The following is a 23,579-nucleotide window of genomic DNA, read 5'->3' on the forward strand; positions in this document are numbered from 1 at the left end:
ACCAACTCCACCTTTTCCTCAAGTGCCAACACGCTTGCGTCGGTACGCTTTACTTTATCTTCAAGGGTAACCGCATCTACCTGTTCTCACTGGTACAGTACATAGAGTGTATTTAGCAACTTGTAGTAAGACAACGTTGGCCTGTCTAGTGTTTATCATTTAAATCTGTACATATTTGCTGCTTTCAGGGAAAACGGAGCTTAATGCATATAAAATAAGATTATCCTGTGCACACTGATTAGCTGTATCAATGATTTGAACAAAAAACCCACACATCTTGACCTGTGTTTTAAGACACACTCTTCATAAATTTGAATGTATTGTGATCATTTCAAACTTGCGATATAAAAAGCTGTAACATAATTTTGAAAACTGAGTTGCGTCTAAGATTATACAACAGCGAGCGAACAAATTCAGTGCCTTCAGCGCTTTGATTAATAATGCCCCCGTTAGGGTGACATATAGCAGTCGGACTGTCCGTCGTTCAATCCGTAGGTCCATCCGTCTGGCTTTCCGTTTCAGGATTTATTTCCTATACGCGTTGAGATTGTTATCCGATTATTTGTGTGTTAGTCTATCTGCATGACTTATACCGAAAGTTTGAATGTCGTTCCGGTCCATCGATTGCTTGCGGAGTTACGGGCTTTATGCTTAGAAATAATCTGTAGAATAACAGTTTTCCGCACCTTTTAACTAAACGCTTGCAGATATTTACCTGATATTTGGTGTGTGAATTAATCTACATGACTTACAGGTAAGGTTCGAGTCTCGTTTCGGTCCATTGATATTTGACGTAGTTACAGGCCTTAGACTTTGAAGCGTTATTCATTAAAGTATGTGTAGCGTTATTCGATCTGAACAATGACGCTAACACATAGATAAAGTTTCCATTTTATTTTGCTCCATAAATTTTACAAAGTCCAGATCCAAATCCAATAGTTATTCCACAAGATACAAGCGAACCCCTAAGCGGGGCTTCGCCCAATACAGCAAGAAATAGCGTAATTACATCTTTGCCTGTGTGCGCGGTACCCCTTTTTAATGCAAAAAGTGACAGTTTATATATCCATTTAACACTAGACGCTGGTACAGTCCAGGGTTAATGCCCAGAAACTCTGGGTTTCTGGAGAATCTGGCTAGCCGTTGAGTGTTTATTATCATTACCGCGGTCAATCAAGGTAGCTGTAAACTGCTGAGCCTTATCTAATCGCACAGATGGTGCAGACTAGGAATTGGATGGTCAGTGTTGTCAATTGCTTCTCACTACTGAGCTTTTGATAAAAGTGCACAAACCAAGCAATATTCTTGCGTATTTGCTTATTATTTGACAAATCTTTAAAAGCCACACGTTCAGGGATGCAACTTTAAATTGACAACTGGAATGGAATGGGCATGGATAACTTGAAACTATTTTATTACTTTTATCAAATTTGCAAATAATCTGATTGACATTTATTTTGTGTCAAATCAAAATCAATCACATTAAATGAGTAAAATGAATATTTAAGGTAGCACACCCGCAATTAGCACCTTTCCAAATACATTTATAATCTTATGTATTATTTTCTTAATCAGCATCATTTCACTTAACTACATGTAAAATTTTTAGGTAGGCTTTCCATGCTTAAAAAAACATATACTGATTTTTTTTCAAAACCACCCCACGCTCGGCTTTTGTCCAGTTTATTTGCACCCCTGGGATATATGACAGTTCCATAATTCATCCAGATTGCCAAACATGGGCATGCAGTTGGTGTGTACAGATGCAGTAAAGTTTTAAGTAACATTACTACTCAAAATCAATTAAAATCTAGTGCACTCTTTCGTAAAATAAACTTAACCAATTAAAAATCAGTGTTCTTTATGACACTTGCCGAAATTTCAGCGCCAAATATGATCCGGTAAAATAGTTGTTTGTAGATGTTTGTAGATAAACGAGCATTTTGTATCTACAAAAATCTATGTAATCATACCACATCTAGCGTTGAAATTGTTGCTATAAGGAGCACTGATTGTTTAGGTGTTAACTTCATTTTACGAAATACTTCACGAAATTTTCATTGAATTTGAGCGTTACATGTATAGAGGCTTTAAACAAGATGAAATAAGTATTATTTTACATACATTTATTTTGTATAACTTGTTATCTATGGAAGATTGCCGTGACATGTAAATGGTTTTAGCAAGTAGAAGAAATTGGGTTGGTTAAAAACAAAGTGTCATACAATTCTAGATAGTATCATTTTAGTATTATTTTTAACTTAGTTGTTATAGATACACTATATACAGCAAAATATCAAGAAATAGACCGATTTACCGTTTACTTTTTGAAATAAAAATAAAAATGCAACATGCAAGATTCGTATTTTCAGCAAAAAATCACCCAATTTAGCCATTAAGTTGCTTTAATTTTAAAAATTGAAGAATGTGCATTAAAATTGCAACATATTTAACAATACGCATAGCTTCTATGCTATATTAAATCAAATTACGTTAGAAAAGAAATAAAACGCGTCGCAAAAAGTATGCGTTATTGGCAGAATTCAAACCTGGGCGCCCCAAAAGATTTCTAGTCTGTCGCCGTAATCACTCGACCACGACAACTTCACATTAGTATCTGCTTAAATTAGATATCCATAAGTAAACAGGTAAAAAGGCTCTTTGATCTTTAAAGAAATCGCGGGAAATCATTACGGGTGCGCTACCTTAAGCAAATATATATTCATAAGGTATTATCATCTTTGAATATTTAGGTTATATAAGGTTAGTTATTAAAAAAAAATCCTATGTACACTTTATTTACACACTCAATACGGTATTTGCTTAATCCATTATTGTCCACTCATAATACTTCACAAATAACTTTCATTTTCTCATTAACAAAAAATGTTATAAAGTTTAGCAAACACTCTCAATTTATGCAAGTAACAAACACTAATACAGGGACCTTTATATGGATAGATAGATATAGATACTGATAGATGAACTTATTATCAGCTACACATGTACATGTCTGTCTACATTTTATAATGAATCCAAGCCCACTTCTAGTTTATTGCTGAAGATTTTCTGAAAATGAATAGCATATAATATATGAGAAAAGAGAATCTCTTAAAAGGTAATGTTTATGACATTAAAGTTACATGAAGACATACATCAAATGTGAGTTCTACAGTGTTCACAAGGTTTTTCTTTTTTTGACCTAGTGACCTAGTTTTTGACCCAGTTTCGAACTCGGGCAAGATATCATTGGAAAAATCTTCTGACCAAGTTTCATGCAGATCAGACAATATATGTGGCCATTAGAGTGTTCACAATGCAAAATGTTGACGACGCACGACGGACAAAACGTGATCCCAAAAGCTCATCATGAGCACGTTGTGCTCAGGTGAGCTAAAAATAGGCAAGCTGCATGATTTAATTTGTCATCTTCAAATTAACCCGTTTGCTGCCACGATCAAGGCAAATAGTGTAGATACTTATCAGATGGCTTCTACGGTCTACCCTGTTTGTTATAACATACATCCTCAAATATATATCCAGTTTGTATTTTTTACGACAAACAGATTTTGTTGCAAAATGGGTCAACAAGTTTTAAATATAAAATATGGCAAACAAAAATGATTATGGTCTCATATGGGTCATTAGCTATAACATTTCTTCAGGTCCCAAAATCTTAGATTTTAGTTTAATTCTATCAATCCAGGTTTTTACTCATTCAGTCCTGAAAATTGTTATAAGATTTGGATACTTTATGAATGTTTATGAGCTAAAATGTCAAAATTTATCATTCAAATTGATGATGTTTGCATGTGCATGAAGGAAAAGGTTTATTAAATATAATTAATATTTAAAAGCTGTAATAGTGAACTATTACTTACATATCTGAAGAGTAGGTTGGTTGTTATGGACTCAACACATCTCACTACACACACAACCACTTACTCACAAAATGATGCAGATGTTTGGGTTATCTGGAAGACTTGTGGTCAGCAGTAATACATCACTTTCTCGGGTTAACCTTCTCAAAGGGTCAGCATCCCAGCATGTTATCTCATTAACAGCTACAGACCATTATTGTATTGCTGATAAGGGCTGAAGTCTATCTGACTCAAGAATTGGTCATTTACCCTGGACCGGGTATGTAATATAAGGAAAAGTAGTATGTAATATAAGGAAAAGTCCAGCCTATAAAGGAAAGAGTTTGATAAATAATTGACACTTTGGAAAATCAAATTGACAGGACGGCTGGGTGAATTAATTAATAATTTTTAATAAGGCCGGGCAACACCACGAAATTGTAAAATGCTTTTCTCAAATGTTAACTAACATAAGGCTATTACGTCACAACTTAGGCATTTTCTTTAGAATATCACTTTCCTGGATTTTTGTTCCGAAACGCTGCAAGGTACTGACCTTATGTTTGGTGTGTGAGTCTACCTATATGACTTACAGATCAAGTTCGAGATTGTTTCTGTCCACTGAATTTGACGAAGTGGCCTTGGACTAAACATTTTTCTAAAAAATTACATTTTTTTTAGAAACGCTTCTAGATACTTAGCTGATTTTTGGTGTGTAAGTCTACCTACATGACTTAAAGATCAAGGCTTGGTTTTTGTTATGTTTTTGGCGTTTTGAGACAACCAGAGGGCATCCGTTCCCTATGGGCACGTATCTCGTTTTGAGTATATTGTAATTGAATTACTGAAAAATAAAATGTGCCCGTAACTGTCTGGGAATGGGCAAAATTTAAAAAAAAATGCCATTCTTGTCCGTTCTTTGTAATTGTGTAATAAAATATGATTCATTGAAATATGCAAGTTTTTTTGTGTGCACGATGTTTTATTCAGGTTGTATGCGAAACTCAACAAACCAACGTCGGACTTGCCTGGGCAATCCTATCGTGTGGATCGTTCTATTTTCACCATACACATACAGGAAAACAAACATTGGTCAGAAACGTTGCAGTAGACATACTATACGCGTTCATTGCCGGACATGTCTTGTCTACATTTGAAAGCAGTTCTAATAAATATCTGCGATCCACATACGGATGAACATGTGATATGACACTAACCGCAATACATATTTAATTATTGTACATAATTTAATTTAAAGTTAAAAAATGTGATATTCAATAATTAATCAATAACTATCAACGTGAATATGTGCATCGTATTAGGCTTATATAGATGAAATGGATAAGGAATTAGAAGATGAGGAGACCCGGAATTGGGTTAAGATCTGCCTCGCTCTACGGTGTCTGACAAAGAGCCTTATTACTTTTGTACAAAAGAAAAGTGAAGAACAGCACTCTAGTAACGTGACATTTTTGAAGAAATTTGTTGGTGTCACTGACTATAGTTGTTCGATCTGTAATCTGGAAACATTGGAACCGTATCACTCTCAGAGAAAGCCTTGTAAATATTCACATGTTAAGTATAAATGTGCGTGTAGTGCTTCAGGAAAACAACAATGTCCAGAAAAAACGTGTGGAAAGCTATATGATCTTATTAAGGATGAACATGTAGAAAACAACCCGAACTGGTTGAACTCAAAATCGGAACTGTGGTCCGATAAGCAACGCGGGCCTTGGGAAAGGATGAAGTGCTTTATTGATACACATGGGTACAAAAAAAAATCAGACATATCACTGGCAGACATCACAGCATTAGTACAAATTTGCACAAACAACGCAAATATGCAGCGGGAATTCGGAGCTTACATAAAATATCTACATAAGGTTTGTGTTTTCATCTGAAGTATAAATTCTATGCAATATTTATGAATTAAATCTGAATATATAATTATGATGTTAGGTTTTATTAAGAAAATAAAATGCATATAACTTTTTTGGAGGATATATTTTATTGTGATTTTTTGCGAAGCCTATAAAGGATACATTTTTGGGTTTTGTTTTCGGTCCGAAATAAAGACTATTAATTACATAATACGTTGTTTCTATAAGTTAAATCGTTTTATCGTATGTTTGAAAATAAACAAAATTATATCACTAAATACATTTTAAAACAGCGGAGACACAAGTTTACAGGAACAATATGACATTACTATGAAGCGCGTTTTGCAATTGTTGTTTCATATTGTCTAAACTTAGAAATATAAACACATCTAAGTTTATCACAAGTAAATATTTCTCCACGAAGGCGTGTTGATAGGAGTATATATGTAACAGAAATTACGAAATACCTCTTTTATTGAAAATTGTAAACACAACATATCTTTTTTTCGTTTTCGACTTAATCATCATCATATATAATATAATCCTCACTTTGTAACATAATTATGCTTACTAGAGATATTAATAATAACCGACTGTTTTGTCATTAAACTTTTCTACAGCCATTAGGATTGAGAACTTGCACGTGTATAATAAAATGTATTAATCTATCTGATTCTTTTTCAAATATTTTTAGATAGTATATCATTATTTAAAACTGTACTAATATACTTTAATATTTTGTATAAGAGGACTTTATATATTTGATATACCTATTTGTAGCACAAACTATATTTCACACTGTTTAAGTAAACCAAGATTTATAGAATAATACGGTATGTGATTTTCGTCTGATAAAAAATTTAGACATTCATGAACATTGTACATTGTTCTGTAATATTGCCGTCGTGTTTATGCCTCAATACCACTGAATTTATTTTATTTGTTTCAGATTCGAAGCATAAGAAACGAAGTTTCACATGCAAGTAGCCTTAAGATCCAAACTTGTTCATTCAAAGAATACATTTTAGATGTAAAGAATGCTCTTCTGCTGCAATGTTTTGATCAGTATCGATCAACTGATCAGCTAGAGTACTTGGACAGTGTAAGACTAACATTCCTTTTGTTTCGAAATAATAGTTGATCATAAGTAAATTAATTCTCTTATAATTAAAAAGAGGTATTAAACTGGATGATTAATAATAGTATCAAAGTTCGACCACAATTTTAAATCAAGAAACAACTTATTAAGTATGTATGATATAGGTTAAAAACAGTTGTAAAACATTAGTCATTGCAATGCATGCAATGCAGGCTATGCAATAAATCGATTTTTTTTTTCAAAAATAGTAATAACATGGATTAAAATACAATATAAGTATCACTGGTATGCTATTATTTTATAACATGATAACCTTAATACTTAATTACTGAAGATGAGTAATAAAAACGGAAAAATGAAATAAAGATAACTCTGTGAAGCACTGGTATATATTCTATCATTTCTATGCAAGCGTGAACAAAAACTATCTTTATGGTAAAAACTATCTTTATGGTAAAGATATATTCTTCATTTTAGTTAGAAAAAGACGAACAGACAATAACTGTAGAAGACGAAATAGGAGCCAGAGAAGAAACACTTGTCGCAGTCAAAGAACTTATAATCTCATTAGAGGAGCAGCTTGAACAGATTCAGACGCTTAATGATGCAAATTCAAAAGCGAGTACAGAAGACATCAAAGAGGAAATAGCACTGTTAACAAGTATTGAAGGGCAGCATTTTCGACAATTACGTGAACGATTTAATCAAATTGAAGGACATTTGAAAAACATACAAAACGAGTACATGAAGACAAAAGAGAAATTAAGTAAGCACAAATCGAAATTAGATTGCATAGAATGGACATTGGAATTGCACACGACGGAATTAAGCAATATTTCAAAGGTACATTTAATTAGTTTATTTCGATAGATATTTATGTATATGTGTACCTTCACACATAAATGTTTGTAAGAGCAATCTGCCTTCACATTTGTTTTAAGTCAATTTGACATAAGAATATGTGTATTATAGATATAAGTTTGTTTGCGCTGTACAGCGTGTACATCTGGATTTGCACGTGTAACTATAGGCGTATGTACATTCAATAATACTCTTCACACAATTTACAAGTAATAAGAAAGTTTATCGTTGATATGTCGAAATGGCCAACATAATTGGGTCGTATCATGACAAGCATATGATAAATTACATTTTAATGAAACGAATCATGAAGTTTGAGTATTGACCGCATTTAAGTCATACACATTTCCCATGGTAAGTCTGTAAGTGACGTGCTCTACAATATCAAGTGACCAAATTACATTCATCATCCTGTAACTCAATTAAACCAACACAAATGTTGTACTTATTTAACTCACTTAATCACAACGTGCTCATGGCGAGCTTTTGTGATCGACTTTGGCCCCTCGTGCTACGTCAACATGTACCTCGTTAAGCCTCTACAGGCCATATTTATTATCGGTTATATTATGAAACTTAGTCGAACATTCGTCCCAATAGAATTATATTAAAGTTTTAAACTGGGTTACTAGGTCAGTGGGTCAAATCTAAAAAAAGCTTTTGAACATTTGTTCTTATGATACCTCAGCTGAGTTCGGATAAGGTTCCGGTTGGCGGAAAAAAGCCGCTAGGGAACTGGGCAGTTTTCCTTATATAGCTATATTTAAACCTTGTTAACACTCTAGAAGTCAAATTTAAAGTCCAGTCTTTATGAAACTTGTTCGGAACATTTGTTCAAACGATATCTCGGTTGCCTTTGTAAATTGTTTTCGGCTTCGTTTGTAAATGGTTCCGGTTCGAGAAAAAACATGTCCGCCATGAGACGGGGCAGTTTTTCTTATTTTGGCTATAGCAAAACACTCTAGAAATCATATGCCGAGTTCGAAAATGGTTCCGAGAATGGAAAACCATGGCCGCAATGGGGTGGTGCAGTTTTCCTTATGTTGTTTTATTCCTTAATAGTAATTTATAATCAATCTTTTTCAGTGTTTAATAATCGCCAATGCCTTTATCAAATACTGACGGTGGTAAATGCTTGACTGCTATAGTATACAGTAAAGCTCTTCTACACAGCGCAACTAAGCTGCGTGTAACCATCGAATTACATTAATACCCAATGCCAATGGCAATTGGTAACAGTCGTCAATAGTTGAATTCTGTATACAATAAAATTCTACAGCATAGTACAACTTAGCTTCGTGTAACCATGGAGTTACGTTATTCGTCAAAATAGCATGTAAATTAACAGGAAAATAGTGACCGTTCCATAAATATATTATTCATTGCTTCTATGTTTTTGTATGAAACATAACCGCTTTCACAGTATATAAATATTACATGGCTGACAGGGTGACAGTAAATTTGTCAACTTGAGAAAATACTGTCAACCAAGGCGAAGCCGAGGTTGACAGTATTTTTCCGAAAGTTGACAAATTTACTGTCACCCTGTCAGACATGTAATATTTATTTTATTATACCGAACAAACTTGTCAGACATGAACAATTTATTAGAACCATGAACAATTTTAATATTCAATAATAGTAATTACATACAGCAATGAATAACCATTTATATTTTAATAACAAAAATAAAAGTACACTGGTTAACAAAGTCAATTTCTCATCACTTGATTACGCAATTTATGACGTTGTAAACTGACGACAAAATGGCAAGCAATATTGCCAGCAAACGTTTTTCAACGATAAGCAAGGAGGATATGAAGGTTAACACATTCAATTTCTTATCACTTGTTCGGTATAATAAAGTAAATATTACATGTCTGATAGGGGTCACCCTGTCAGACATGTAATATTTATTTTATTATAACGAACAAACTTTTCAAACATGAACAATTTATAAGAACCATGAACAATTTTAAGATTCAATTATTGTAGTTAATTTCAGCAATGAATAACTATTTATATTTTGATAACAAAAATAAAAGTTCACTGGCTAACACAGTCAAAGTATTCTTTCCTAATGATGCAGCACAATACCAAATGTCACTGGTCTCTTGAAATGATTCTAACGGTCTTTGCCATAATGCTTCGAGTTTAGGGTTCAGTTTAGATAGGTACTTCTCAAAGTATCGGACTGGACAAAACGTACTGCCAGGCTGCTCGTAGATCTTTCCTTCTCCTGTGGTATCATCAGGCGTATCGTCAATCCTAAAAAGATGAATTCATTTAATTGAAAACATTGGTCTGACATTTAAAATTGCCTGAAACCGAAAATAGATATTTTTGCTTAAAGATTATGCGGTTTCACCCAGGTGGCTTCACCACTAAAATTCCATGTAATTCATGTTTATTTTCCCTCTGTCAAACAAATTAACAGCCATCTTTTATAGTTATAATTCTTTGCAGTAACTGCCAGCTTTTAGTAAAATTACTACCATTTGAAAGGTTGGCATAATTTTTTTTTTTTAATTGAACCTTGATTTTTTGTTGATTCTGCGATGACCTGGTGTATAAACTTTCTCCCGGTTGAATCGTCATCGACCCTAAATTCTCTTGACCTCTCCTCAGAAGGAAGTGCATTAAGTTAAACCACATCCTGTTTTGAAAACCACATTGAGTGTTAATATTAAACGGTACACTGTTGCCACTTAATTTTTCCAGATCGCTGTCGGATATTACAGGTTTGTGGTCGACACTCCCATGTCCACTTTGTTTAAGCTGCTTAACTTTTGACTTGTAGGCTTCATTACTTGGTGAAAATTGCTGGTCTTTCAAATTAATGTTCTACGTGCTTAACAGATGTTTGGATATTCCCTACTTCAGACTGTCCAAAGTTTTATTCTTTAGTTCCTCGCCGTTTTTCTGACGTACAGGTGCATAGAAAAAGCGTAACCCAATAACTGGTTGTGAAGTTCCGCTGGATTTTCCACGAGATCACAAAGATCCATGTAATTTGAACGAAGATATTCGTCGTACAAGTTCATACCATGTTTAACTACACGTTTAGTGTTTTTAGAGTCCTTGTCACGATCCAATGCCTTCAAAACTACCTCGCTTATCGTTGAAAAACGTTTACTTGCCATGTTGTCGTATGTTTACAGCGGAAAGGCAAAACTGCATACTGCGCATGCGCGAATGGGACAGTATAATTTTCGAACAGTCCGCACGTGGTTGCTTAGGCAGCGGGATACAGTATTTTTTTGTACAGTAAATTTTTTCCCGCTGGTGGCACGTGATTGCTATGGCAGCGGGATACAGTATATTTTGGACAGTAAATGTATTCCCGCTGGGTCTGACAGTATTTCTTTGTCACGATGGCCTATTGGAGTTTAGCATTGTCAATAAAAGTGAGGTATAATAATTTAAAATTTACAATGAAGTACACTATAAATACTTCCGTCATGTCTGAGTTATAAACAAATGCCATAGTACTGGATATGCAATTTTTCTTTTTAAGGGTGTTGCAAGTCTAACAACGGATATAAAACCAGTTCTACAAAAAATTGCAGGGAACTATGAAGGTAGTTCATATCTATATGTAACCATTATTGCTGAAATACCAATACACATTAAATGTTTCCTACACGGTTAATCAAAACCATAGTGTATGCCTGTATATTCCAATTACAGTTTTGGAAAGATTGGAACGGAAATTTGACGAGTTTGGAAGCAAGCTAAACAGGGTGGATGTTCCAGGTAAAAACAAAAAACCAACATAAATATCGCAAATTTCTAATATTGGTTTTAACTTGCTGAAATGGCTTGACTATGCCCATTCTGATGCAGTGGCAGAAGCAGGTTTCGCTTGTGTTTACCGTGTGCTTTTATGCTGAATCGTATTGTTTGCATATATGCCAACAATTCATTACCTCCTACGGTTAATAAGATTTTCTTCCTTCTGGTAGAACTGAATATTTTATTTCTTGATATTAGGTATTAAAATGATTCATATTCATAAGGTTGTGAATAACGTATTGCTTCTACATGTTATGTAGGTATGAAACTTTTGGTCGAACTTAAAACATCCAGTGGCACCGAAGAATTATCAGAGTTCTTAGTGGAATCTACGAACGGAATCGGACGTGATAGAGTACTTACAGAATTGCAAAAATGTATCCAAACAGCTCTGAGGCAAATATGCAAAGGTTGGTTGTGCATATACTTTCGAAATATATTTTGTTTTACATATAATCGATAAATATTGCAACATCCATCCTGATATGAGTGTTTTCACAGCACGCAATTATTGATTATAACCGATGAAGCTCATGAAATGTTTATTTAAATTGAGGTACTTAAAAATAGTTGTACATACGAACATAGTTGTCAGACGATAAAAATGAAAATATTCGATTATGTCTTTTCAGATGGAGTTAACATTAATTGTGTCAAGAATGAGTGCATGGCGATATATTTTGGATATCTGAATTTGAAGAGTTGGTTAACATTTATACACAAATATATGAACAGAGAATTTGACCGAATATTTTTATCGGTTGAAAATCATTTGAGGGCCTACATCGGATACGATGATCTGGAGTTGAATGTGGTGATCTATGAAGAAGATTTCACGATATCTGTACAGTCGATAGGTAATTATATCAAACGTATACTTTTTAGTAGGTTCTTTTCGCCGTTTGAATGAATATTTTATTCATATCATGAAGGTCAATCCAGCGACTCAAACTTTTCTTTGGCTAGTGATTAACCGTTACTAATTGCACATATTTGTGCCTGTAAGTAACAACTGACCTTTTCGAATAAGATATAGGGGAGAACGACTGTTGAAAGGATTACGTAACAATCACCGCGCATGCTATTTGGACGTGCCGGGGATCAAACCCGCGACCCTCGAATAAGAAGCCTAAAGTTGCACCAAACGCCTGACGTTCTTGCAAATTATAATCTTCTTATTAACGATATACATGAAAGCTAGCAACCAATTTCACTTCCGACGTTGTATTTGTCATGTATTTGTACTCCAGCGCTCTACTAGCAGAGCTAGCCAACCCGACCATATTATACCATATTTATCTGAATGAAATACAATAATGTTCGATGTTGTATTTGTCATGCATGATATGATGTCATTTTATTCTATCTTGTTTAGCCTTTCAGTTGGACGCACAATTAACGGATGTTGCCACGTTCACAGAACACGTTGAAACTCAAATGGACAGTAAGACGAACGCAGACACTATTATATTAAAGATTAATATCTAAATCATGCTTATCTGTTATTTAATAGGATGTACCCTTCTTGATTTATTCATGCACTGATATTAAAACTGGCAAATGAAGGTTATTCGGAAAGTAAACGAAAATTTTATCTTAATACATTATATAGTTTATGTATTTGTTCTGCGCATGGTAGCATTTTTAAACCAGAAGGTTTTGTAGTTTTACAACAGTCATATTTCTTAATTTGTCGCGCCTCAATTACTGTCGATTAGTCTCTAGTAAACGTATTTGTTTTATTTTACCATTATAGACATTTGTAATAGTCATGAAGAAACCCCGCATCGAGTAGAGAGTGAAGTTTTTGCTGACGAGTTTTACGCACAAGAAAATCGAGTAGAGAGTGAAGTTTTTGCTGACGAGTTTTACGCACAAGAAAGAACAAACCGGCTTCCGTCTTACAAGCGTAACAAGCGTAAGTACCACTACTACTGCTACTACTACTACTACTACTACTACTACTACTACTACTACTACTACTACTACTACTACTACTACTACTACTACTACTACTACTACAACTACTACTACTACTACTACTACTACTACTACTACTACTACTACTACTACTACTACTACTACTACTACTACTACTACTACTACTACTAATACTTCTACTACTACTTCAACTACTACTACTACTACTACTACTACTACTACTACTACTACTACTACTACTACTAATGGAACTATGTTTTGAACATCAAGATTTTTTATGATATTACTCCTAGTATTTCATTTAACCCTCTAATAATATATATATATATATATATATATATATATATATATATATATATATATATATATATATATATATATATATATATTGTAAAATATATTTTTAGTGGAGCTATCCGGCGTCGGCGTGTGCGTGCAAATGTTAAAGTTTGCGTACCACATTGTATTCTGTAAGAATTATGACCCTTTTTTCACTTAGAATATGCATATTATTGAGAAATCTATGTTATAGTTTGTGTACCACCTCAAATAATTTCAATGTCCCGTGACATATTGCTTTCATATTTTGCAAACTTCTTTACCAACATAATCCACATCTATAAACAAGAGCAGACAACTGTGTAAAGCATTTTGTAAAAATTATGGCCCTGTTTCCATTTAGAATATGCATATTAATGATACATCTTTGTTAAAGTTTGCGTATCACCTCAAATATTGTCAATGTCGCTTGATATATTGCTTTCCTATTTTGCAAACTTCTTTACCAACATGATCGCAAACTATAAACAAGAGCAGACAACTGTATCAAGCATTTTGTAAGAATAATTGCCCTTTTTTTCTTAGTAACTGAATATTTTGTTAAATTTTGTGTTTAGATCCACTTGACTTCTAAAGTATCAAAGCTATTGCTTTCAAACTTAATATATTTTCTTACTATCATGATGGTACTGTACCTGGCAAGTTCAATTTGACTTTGACCTTTGAATGACATTGACTCTTAAGGTCAAAAGAATAAATTTTAGTTAAATTGCCATAACTTCTTTATTTATAATCAGATTTTATTAATACTTTGACAAAACAACACTTACCTGATTACTTTGATTATTTTTTTCTTTGAAACATGGTTTGAAAAAACAAACAAATAATTATTCACTTTTGAAGGACCGTCCAAACTTCCCACCCAAGCTATTGCTATCAAACTTGAAATAAAATCTTAATAGTTTGTTTTATGTCTTTACAAATGTTCAATAGATTGTGGAAAATATACCTCAACTATTACCCTGACCTTATTGATTAATTTGAACAATTTCCCCATGATGGCTTACGTTATACTGTCAAGCACTCGAATAGTCGAGCGCGCTGTCCTCTGACAGCTCTTGTTTTAAATTGTATTATTGTTTTTTAAGCTCACAACGTGCTCATGGTGAGCTTTTGTGATCGCCTTTTGTTAACCAGGTTTTCCGAAGGAAAATACTGGTTATTAGATTGGCGATGTCGGCGGGCGGGCTGGCGGGCGGGCTGGTGGGCTGGCGGGCTGGCGGGCGGGACAAGCTTGTCCGGGCCATAACTTTGTCGTTCATTATCAGATTTTAAAATCATTAAAAAGAACTACGTCGATATCTCCAAGGTCAAGGTCACAATTTGAGTTTGAAGGTAAAAAATGGCCATAAATGAGTCCGGGCCATTACTTTGTGATTCATTGTGAGATTTTAAAATAATATGGCACATTTGTTTACCAACATTAGACGGTGTGTCGCGCGAAAGAATCACGTCGAAATCTCCAAGGTCAAGGTCACCATTCGAGTTTGAAGGTAAAAACATGGCCACAAATGAGCCTGTCTTGGCCATTACTATGTCATTCATTGTGACATTTTAACATCATTTGACACATTTGTTCACCATTATTGGACGGTGTGTTGTGCGAAAGAATTACGTCAATATCTCCAAGGTCAAGGTCGCCACAACCAAAAATAGATTGATTTTGAAACAGCTATGCAAATATGAACAATCAGAAACAATGCACATTTTGATTTTGAGCTGTCTCTCTTTATCAGACTTTTTATGCCCCCGATAGGGTGGCATATATCAGTTGAACTGTCCGTCAGTATGTCAGTATGTGTGTATGTCAGTCTGTCCGTCCGTCCGATCGAAAAAAAAAACTTTAACGTTCGCGACAACTTCTGCATTATTGAAGATAGAAACTTGATATTTGGCATGCATGTGTATCTCATGAAGCTGCACATTATGAGTGGTGGAAGTTCAAGGTCAAGGTCATCCTTCAAGGTCAAATGTGAAAAAATAAAAAAAAATCAATGCGGCGTTCTCATGAAGCTGCACAGTTTGAGTGGTGGAAGTTCAAGGTCAAGGTCATCCTTCACGGTCAAAGGTAAAAAAAAAAAATTTAAAAGCGGGGTTCTCATGAAGCTGCACATTTTGAGTGGTGGTAGTTCAAGGTCAAGGTCATCCTTTAAGGTCAAAGGTAAAAAAAAATATTTCAAAGCGGCGCGATAGGGGGAATTGTGTTTCTGACAAACACATCGCTTGTTTTTTTTCTAATTGAAATCAAGGTAAATTTTACACAAGGGAGTTAGCAAAACGCATTTTGAATTGTCTCCCTTTATCAGACTTTTTTCAACTGAACACCTGGTTTTGTGACAATTTTGTCCCTTGTTTGTCGTGCGTTGTGCGGTGTCAACATTTGCCTTGTTAACACTCTAGAGGCCACATTTAATGTCCAATCTTCATGAAATTTCATCAGAAGATTGGTCTATGTTTGCTTGAAAAACATGGCTGCCAAGGGGAAGCTTATATTCCTTATAAGGCTATAGTAAAACCTTGTTAACACTCTAGAGGCCACATTTATTGTCCGATCTTGATAAAACTTTGTCAGAAGATACATCCCAATAATATCTGGACGAGATCAAAAATGATGCTGGTTGGTTGAAGAACATGGCCGCCAGGGAGCGGGGCATTTTTCCTTATATAGCTATTGTAAAACATCGTTAACACTCTAGAGGTCACATTTATTGACCAATCTGCATGAAATTTGGTCAGAAGATTGGTATCTATAATATCTTGATTGAGTTCGAAAATAGTTACGTTTGCTTGAAAAACATAGCTGCCAAGGGGCGTGGCATTTTTCATTATGGCTTTATATGGCTATAGTAAAATCTTGTAAACACTATAGAGGCCACATTTATTGTCCAATCTTCATGAAACTTGGTCAGAAGATTCATCTTAATAGTATCTTAGACGAGTTTAAAAATAATGCCGGTTGGTTGAAAAACATGGCCGCCAGGGGGCGGGGCATTTTTTCTTATATGGCTATAGTAAAACCTTGTTAGCAATCTAGAGGCCACATTTATTTTCCGATCTTCATGAAACTTAGTCAGAAGATTTGTCTCAATGATATCTCTGACGAGTTTGAAAATGGTTCCAGTTGCTTGAAAAACATGGCCATCTGGGAACGGGGCATTTGTCCTTATATGGCTTCATGAATCTTCATGGAACTTTGTCAGAACATTTGTTTAAATGATATCTTGGATTTGTATGAAAATGGTTCTGGTCTGTTGAAAAACGTGGCTGCCAGGGTGCTCACTAGTCATGAAATTTGGTTAGAACATTTGTTCTAATGACATCTTGGGCTGCGCAGAACAGATCAGTTCCTTTGAATCTCAGGTGAGCGACCTTTTGTCTTTAAGGCCCTCTTGTTTACTGGAAATTTTTAGTTCAAATGTTTATATTTATCAATGTAAAGCATTTGATGACAATCTTCAATACATAGCAAAAACTGTTGGACGGCCCATACAATATTCAGTTACTGTTTACAACATCATATGGTGGTCCGTTCCTAAGTTTGAAAAAATCACTGGGGTTACAATTCGTGCCACTTCACTATTTACTTTTAACTTGTTTTTTTAATGAATTAAGGGAACCATTTATTGTTTCTACTATTGTATCAGACAATATGAAATCTGTGACAGAAAGAGTAAAAACTTATAACTACAGTTATTTCACAAACATTACAAAGTCTGCAGATAACGGCTTTTACCTACATTTATGTGGTAAGCTGCACTCTTGTTCGATTTAAAGTTTCACCTTTAGCCAATCTTGAAAACTATAAGTGGTAGCTGTTATGATATATGAAAATAAAACCAAACTAAATTCTCTTTGACAAAGCGACATGAGGAGTCATATTTCATTGAAGCTAACTTGGTAGTCTAACTTCGCATTCCAGTTGTCTACATGTAAACATGCTGGTTGTTGATACCCATATTATATAGTTTACTTAAACCATCCTTGAGTTGAACTATTTTCTTTTGTGTGTCAAAATAAACCAACCGACCGATCATGTGAAGTCGCATGGTTTTATATTACGCTAAAGATTACATAGTTTCTATGTTTATTGAAGTTGTAACCGTCGAACAAACTGGATTTGCATTTTAGTTTGATAGTGGTAGTGTTATATGTTACTTTTTAACAGACTATGTACCCAATCTAGATTGGCTGGGTTTGTTTTGCTCATTAATGTAACCAATCAGTATTAAGAGAGACCTAAATATTCAAGTTAAATCAAAGGTTAAGAATATTACTGCTGGTGTGTTTTGTAATAAAGCTTTCAGTAAAATGGCAACTTTTTCAGAATCAACCATAAACAAAGGATCTGACGTTTTCCAAGACTTCCTGTGCTCGACCTGTGAATACAAAAAAATGGCTGAATTCTACTGCGGATCCTGCGTGAAGTTTTATTGCGGAAATTGTATTTTCATTCATAGCCAGTTGTTTATAAAACATGCCCCCGTTGGAAGAGGTGATATGAAGAAATGGCCAGTGGCCAAGAAGGTAGAAGATATTCTTCTGAAATGTGATGTCCATAAAGAAGAAAATCTTAAAATGTTTTGTAATGACCACCGCGAGCTGTGCTGCTCATATTGTGTACTCCTTTTTCACAGGTACATTTTTACTTTTATTTAAAAAGTACACTTAATTAAGAAGCAAATGTAGGGTTTTTAAACTTCTTTGCATGCAAATATAATTACACGTATTAAGCAAAGAAATTAATTTGATAAAATCAGCTAAAGATTTGTTATTTAAAAAACAAATGTTTAAATGTACAATAATTATAGTAGGAGACTGCAGTTTTAAGCTTCCTTTGTAAGTGGGTCACTGATTTTATATTCAGTAAATTGTTTGATAAAATTAATACTTTGGTTTTAGATTTAAATTAATAAATATTTGGGTATATACCATTTTTACGTAAAGCTGGACTATATATATATCTTATTCTTATCATATATTTTTTTCAAGATTCAGATTATAAAAGCTTTCAAAGAATAGGTATTTTAGTATTAAATATATTTAAAGTGTTGCTTTTAAATCCCTGTTCTTTCAGAAAGTGCGATAATGTAACTTTAATATCTCAAGTAAAAAGTCAGTCCGCAGACCTATCAGTGTCTATCCAAATAATTCTGGAAGAAATGAAGAAACTTCAAGACAAACAGGAGGCTAGATTTTGGTCTGTGCAAAGTTCATATGATGAGCAGTTAAACATGATACAGGAAACTCGCAATAAAATAGATGCAGCCTTAAACATGATTGAACGGAACACACGGACGGAAATGAAAGATATTCACACCAAACTGCAAGCCTCTTATAAAAGTGATGTTGACGAGTGCATCAGGCTTCGAGATGGATTGAAACAACTTAGAGACGCCATACAAGACATAAGTGATAAAAACAATAGGGAACTATCTTTTATAGCAACCAGGAAATGTGAGAAGAAAATACAACAGTCTGAAACCTTTCTGGAGAAGATCTCTCTTCAGGTTAAAAATTTAAGATATTCAATAATTCCCAAACCAAAATCGCATGATTTTTTAACATGCTTGCTGCAAGCCTGTCGCAAGCTTGAGGCACGCTTGTCGTAATCTTAGAATAGGAATCTTGCAGCAAGCTCGCGCAAGCTTGCGGATGATTCTATTTTGCAAGATTAGAATTGGAACCTCGCAGCAAGCTTGCATTTCACGAAGCTTGCGCAAGCTTAGAATTGGAGCCTTGCAGCAAGCTTGCGCGAGCTTACTGTTTCCATAGAGTATTAGTGTCAAATTTGTTAATAACCTTCCAATCTGAAAAAAGTTATTATAGTATATACATATCTACATAAAAAGTACATTTCAATGAGTAAGCTCTTCTAGCCGTAGCACATTTGCTATTTATATTGTCATTAAACGATGGAGCAGATAGGCAGGGTTCACCTTTGTCTTTTTTGAAAGTATTCAATACAAAATATTCAATGCCAGTGTGGCAACACTGGTCAAATATGTTGTTGATGTTGTGGCATTATGGCCCTTCCTTGAACCTTTGGCGCTTGATTTAGCGAGTTGTTCCCTGCTGAAAAGGCAGCCATCAGTGCAATGGTCAACTTTCTCGGATTGGCTCTAGTATGCCCTATTTGGGAAAGTTGTCCTTGAGTGGCATACACTTAGTACTCTAGATGGAGGCGAACCGTTATAACACCAGAGCTCTGAAAAAAAAAATAATACCACTGAAATAACAATAATTTCTAAATAACGCGTAACATCAAATCAATGTGCTACAGAAAACAACAAAATAAAAAAGAAAGTCAGATTTGAAATGGTATTTTAACATATAAGATCAATTTCATACGACGATTTTCAGTTAACGGTTTTTTAAAATATTATGTGCTGCTTGTTGTTTTACGTTACACATTCCTTCCAATGATTAGTCCCTTGCAGACTTTGATCACAGTGGTTCAACTGCAAGCCACTGCAGGGTGGAGACTCCATGTTTATAACTTATTGGCTTCCACTAAACCATATGTAAGCCGTACTGATGTTGGTTTCTACAATGTCTGCTTGTGTGCTGTCTCAGCTGTTGCAGTCTGCCTTTATGTTTAAAAAAAATAAATAATATAAAATAAGCTGAACAATCATTTCGGATATAATAAAAATGTAACAAACATTAAGCATAAATAAGAGAGATTCTGAATAAATGTTTTGGTACAATTAAATTTTCTCAAATTTATACTTCTGGGTGCAGAAGATTACACTGCAGGAATTTGCCGCAACTAAACCTATGGAAATAAAAAACATGTAACACCAGCAATAGTTTCAGGGTGCAGCAAAATGATTATGGTGCAAACATTGGCTAGATTGAAACAGCAAGTAGCAAGACAATCCACATTCTAACATGTTCATCATATATTTATATTAATTATTATTGTCCTGATTTGTTACAATAACAAAAATCGTCAAAAGTGTATATACCAAGACAGTAGCAGTATTTCATGAAAAACATAAGAAAAGTTTATCAGTATTATAATATTCGTAAGGGACAACTGAAATAAAGATAACTGTTTGACCAAACTAAATATTTTTTTCTGGCCCGGACAACAGGACATATGCATTGATTGTTGTTATTGAAAAGTAAGGATATTATTACTGAACATATTATATCAGTCCTTTCTCCCCGTCCTATGATGTAGCCTGAAATGTTTTTTATGACCCCGAAGGAGGGCATGTAGTGATCAGATCGTCCGTCCGTCTGTCTGTCATTCCGTTACACTTTGCGTTTAGGTTTCGCGTTTAGGTTTCGAAAAATGCTCATAACTTCTTTGTCGCTTCAGATAGCAACTTTATATTTGGCATGCATGTGCATCTCATAGAGCTGCACATTTTGAGTGGTGAAAGGTCAAAGTCATTTTTCAAGGTCAAAGGTCAAATATATGGCTTCAAAGCGGCGCAGAAGGGTGCATTGTGTTTCTGACAAACACATCTCTTGTTAAGTATCCTTTCTCCCCAGTATCTTATGATGCACTTTAAATTTAAATTTCTAAAAGTTTTAACTATATTTTTAAAAGCAAAATTTGTATTTTCATCTGCATTCGTTTGGAATAGTGTTTTTTATTCACTTAATTTCCATACAACATAAACTTTCTATCATCCTTTTACATATCCCACTGGTACACAGTACATATTTATAATTCAAATTATATTATTAAATAATCTAGATTAAAACAGTCTGTAGAAATAAAAATACAAACCTTTTATGCTGTTCTGCATGATGTACATATCACGAGGATATCCGTGTTGGACTGTTTGTCTATAAAAATAAATATAAAAACATATTGATTTTATTTTCTCTTTAGTTTATGTATGGATTGTTACCTATAATTAACTATGTAATGAATTGTCAGTTCCTATTTCTGTGATTCACTGTTGTTCATATGACTGTGTGTCTATGATTCGTATTAACCGTAACCACGCGATGACCCATATTTTATCAATTGATGTTATGTCTCATGAGATTTTCTGGTGTCTAGTATCGGTTTTTCACTTGACAAAAATGAAAATCAGAATGACGATAAGCATGACCCACTTCTGATGCGACTAGTGTATTACATGTTTTATATAGCTTTGGATTTCGTGTTTGTTTTGTATCGTGTTTTTAATATGTGTTTCTATTATGTGGTGTTTTGTATAGGTAACTGGATTGGTTTGTGTTAAAAATATGTGTTTGTATTTATGTGTGTGTGAGCAATTGTTTGTGTGGTGTTGTTTTTGTAATATGTGTTTGCATTGTTTTGTATTCATAAATGATAACTTACAACTGATTATAATGTGTTTTTATTGTATTGTGTTTGTAGTATGTATTGGTATTGTGTTGTGCTTTATAAATGTGTCTCATATTTTGTGATTCAATTGTGTTGACTTGTATTTAATTGTTGTATTTTTGCCCTTAATATAATATGTATTGAAGTGTGTTTGTTACAATGTAAATTTATAGCGTTATGTTGTTGTTTATATTCGACAATGTTTAATTATATGTGCATAAAGAACATTGCACTTTAAAAACGCTTAGTCTTCAAATGATGCAATTTGATTCTGTCCTGGATTATATCCCGCAAGCACTGAGATATGTACAAAATTACAAGTTTGCAGAACAGCGAGTGCTGTATTTAAATAATTAAACATTATTTTGCAACGAATGATACGTAATGTTTTAGTTTACTTTATGTATTGTAAGACCTCGCTAATTATATAATGTTTGCAAGGCACTAATGTGTTACATATACAATATATTTACTAATAAATATGATTCAATTACATTGTCTAGTAAAATACTAGAACCAGCACACATATGTAATCCTGTCGAAAAAAAAAGCTACATAGTATTATGTGAACTTTGTCAGACGTTTGTTTTTGTTTTATATAGAAAATATAGGGAATGTCACCGGTTTACTTTAAAAGACTATAATTTTAGCCTCAAAAGATACAAAGAAGCATTCATTTGACAGATGAAATTTAAATAAACGTGTTATTATTTCTACAATGTGTTTGGAATGTATTGTAGACAATTATTAAGTGAAGAGTAGAACTTAGAATTAATATGTTTCGTGTATTTATATTATGTATATGTGTCTACGTTTCTTTATATTGCTGTATATAATTATTCCTCATCAATTGTTTACTACAAATAGAGAAAGTTTGAAAACTGTTTAAAGTTTCATCCAGCTATGTTGCAATACAAGCTGTAAGTTTCCCAAAGGAAAGTAGATAATGATTATGTCTTTAAAAACAGTTTAGACAATTAGTCTGGCATCGTAAATCAAGCACGAGACTAGAAGCACTAGATAATACTTCCAAAACATGTTTACACTACTCCAAAACGACATATGTCGATACATTTTGTTTAACTATATTTGTTAAGCTCTTTTTGAGTTTAGTTTATAAATGTATGTGTGTGTTAATTACTTCTATGAGTGTGTGAATAAAAACTCTTTAAAATGATTCGTTGAATTGTATTTATGAATGTTCTATCTTTCATGACTAACACGTTCGAGGAACAATATTTATTGATGGAATATTATTTGTTCGCGTTAGGAAAAATGTTTATCCAGCGTCTTCATCACCGGACGGCACGAGGTGGCCGCTGCCTTAGCTAAGTTTGCAGACAAAACACATTTCATAGGCCATAATATCGTCGCTGCGAAATGAAATGAATAAAGGGTATTCGAGGTTCATTTTTGTAAAAAGTATGATATCAACTTATTCGGTTCCGTTATGTTTAATCTGCCCATTACAACGCATTAGATTCTAATAT

General features: G+C 33.9%; 1 protein-coding gene and 1 long non-coding RNA gene across 3 annotated transcripts in view; one reads left to right on the forward strand and one right to left on the reverse strand.

Moving 5' to 3' along the window:
• The window catches only part of LOC127833799 (uncharacterized), a 108,695-nt gene that overhangs the window by 25,663 nt on the left and 59,453 nt on the right, over window positions 1-23,579 (reverse strand). The gene's annotated exons all lie outside the window — the stretch shown is intronic.
• LOC127833802 (uncharacterized) lies at window positions 17,712-23,266 on the forward strand. The gene is made up of 2 exons (XR_008027608.1): window positions 17,712-18,409; window positions 18,850-23,266. It is a non-coding gene; the product is annotated as an uncharacterized LOC127833802 (long non-coding RNA).

This window comes from Dreissena polymorpha, chromosome 6 (genome assembly GCF_020536995.1).
Source record: "Dreissena polymorpha isolate Duluth1 chromosome 6, UMN_Dpol_1.0, whole genome shotgun sequence".
Classification (NCBI taxonomy): Eukaryota; Metazoa; Mollusca; class Bivalvia; order Myida; family Dreissenidae; genus Dreissena; species Dreissena polymorpha.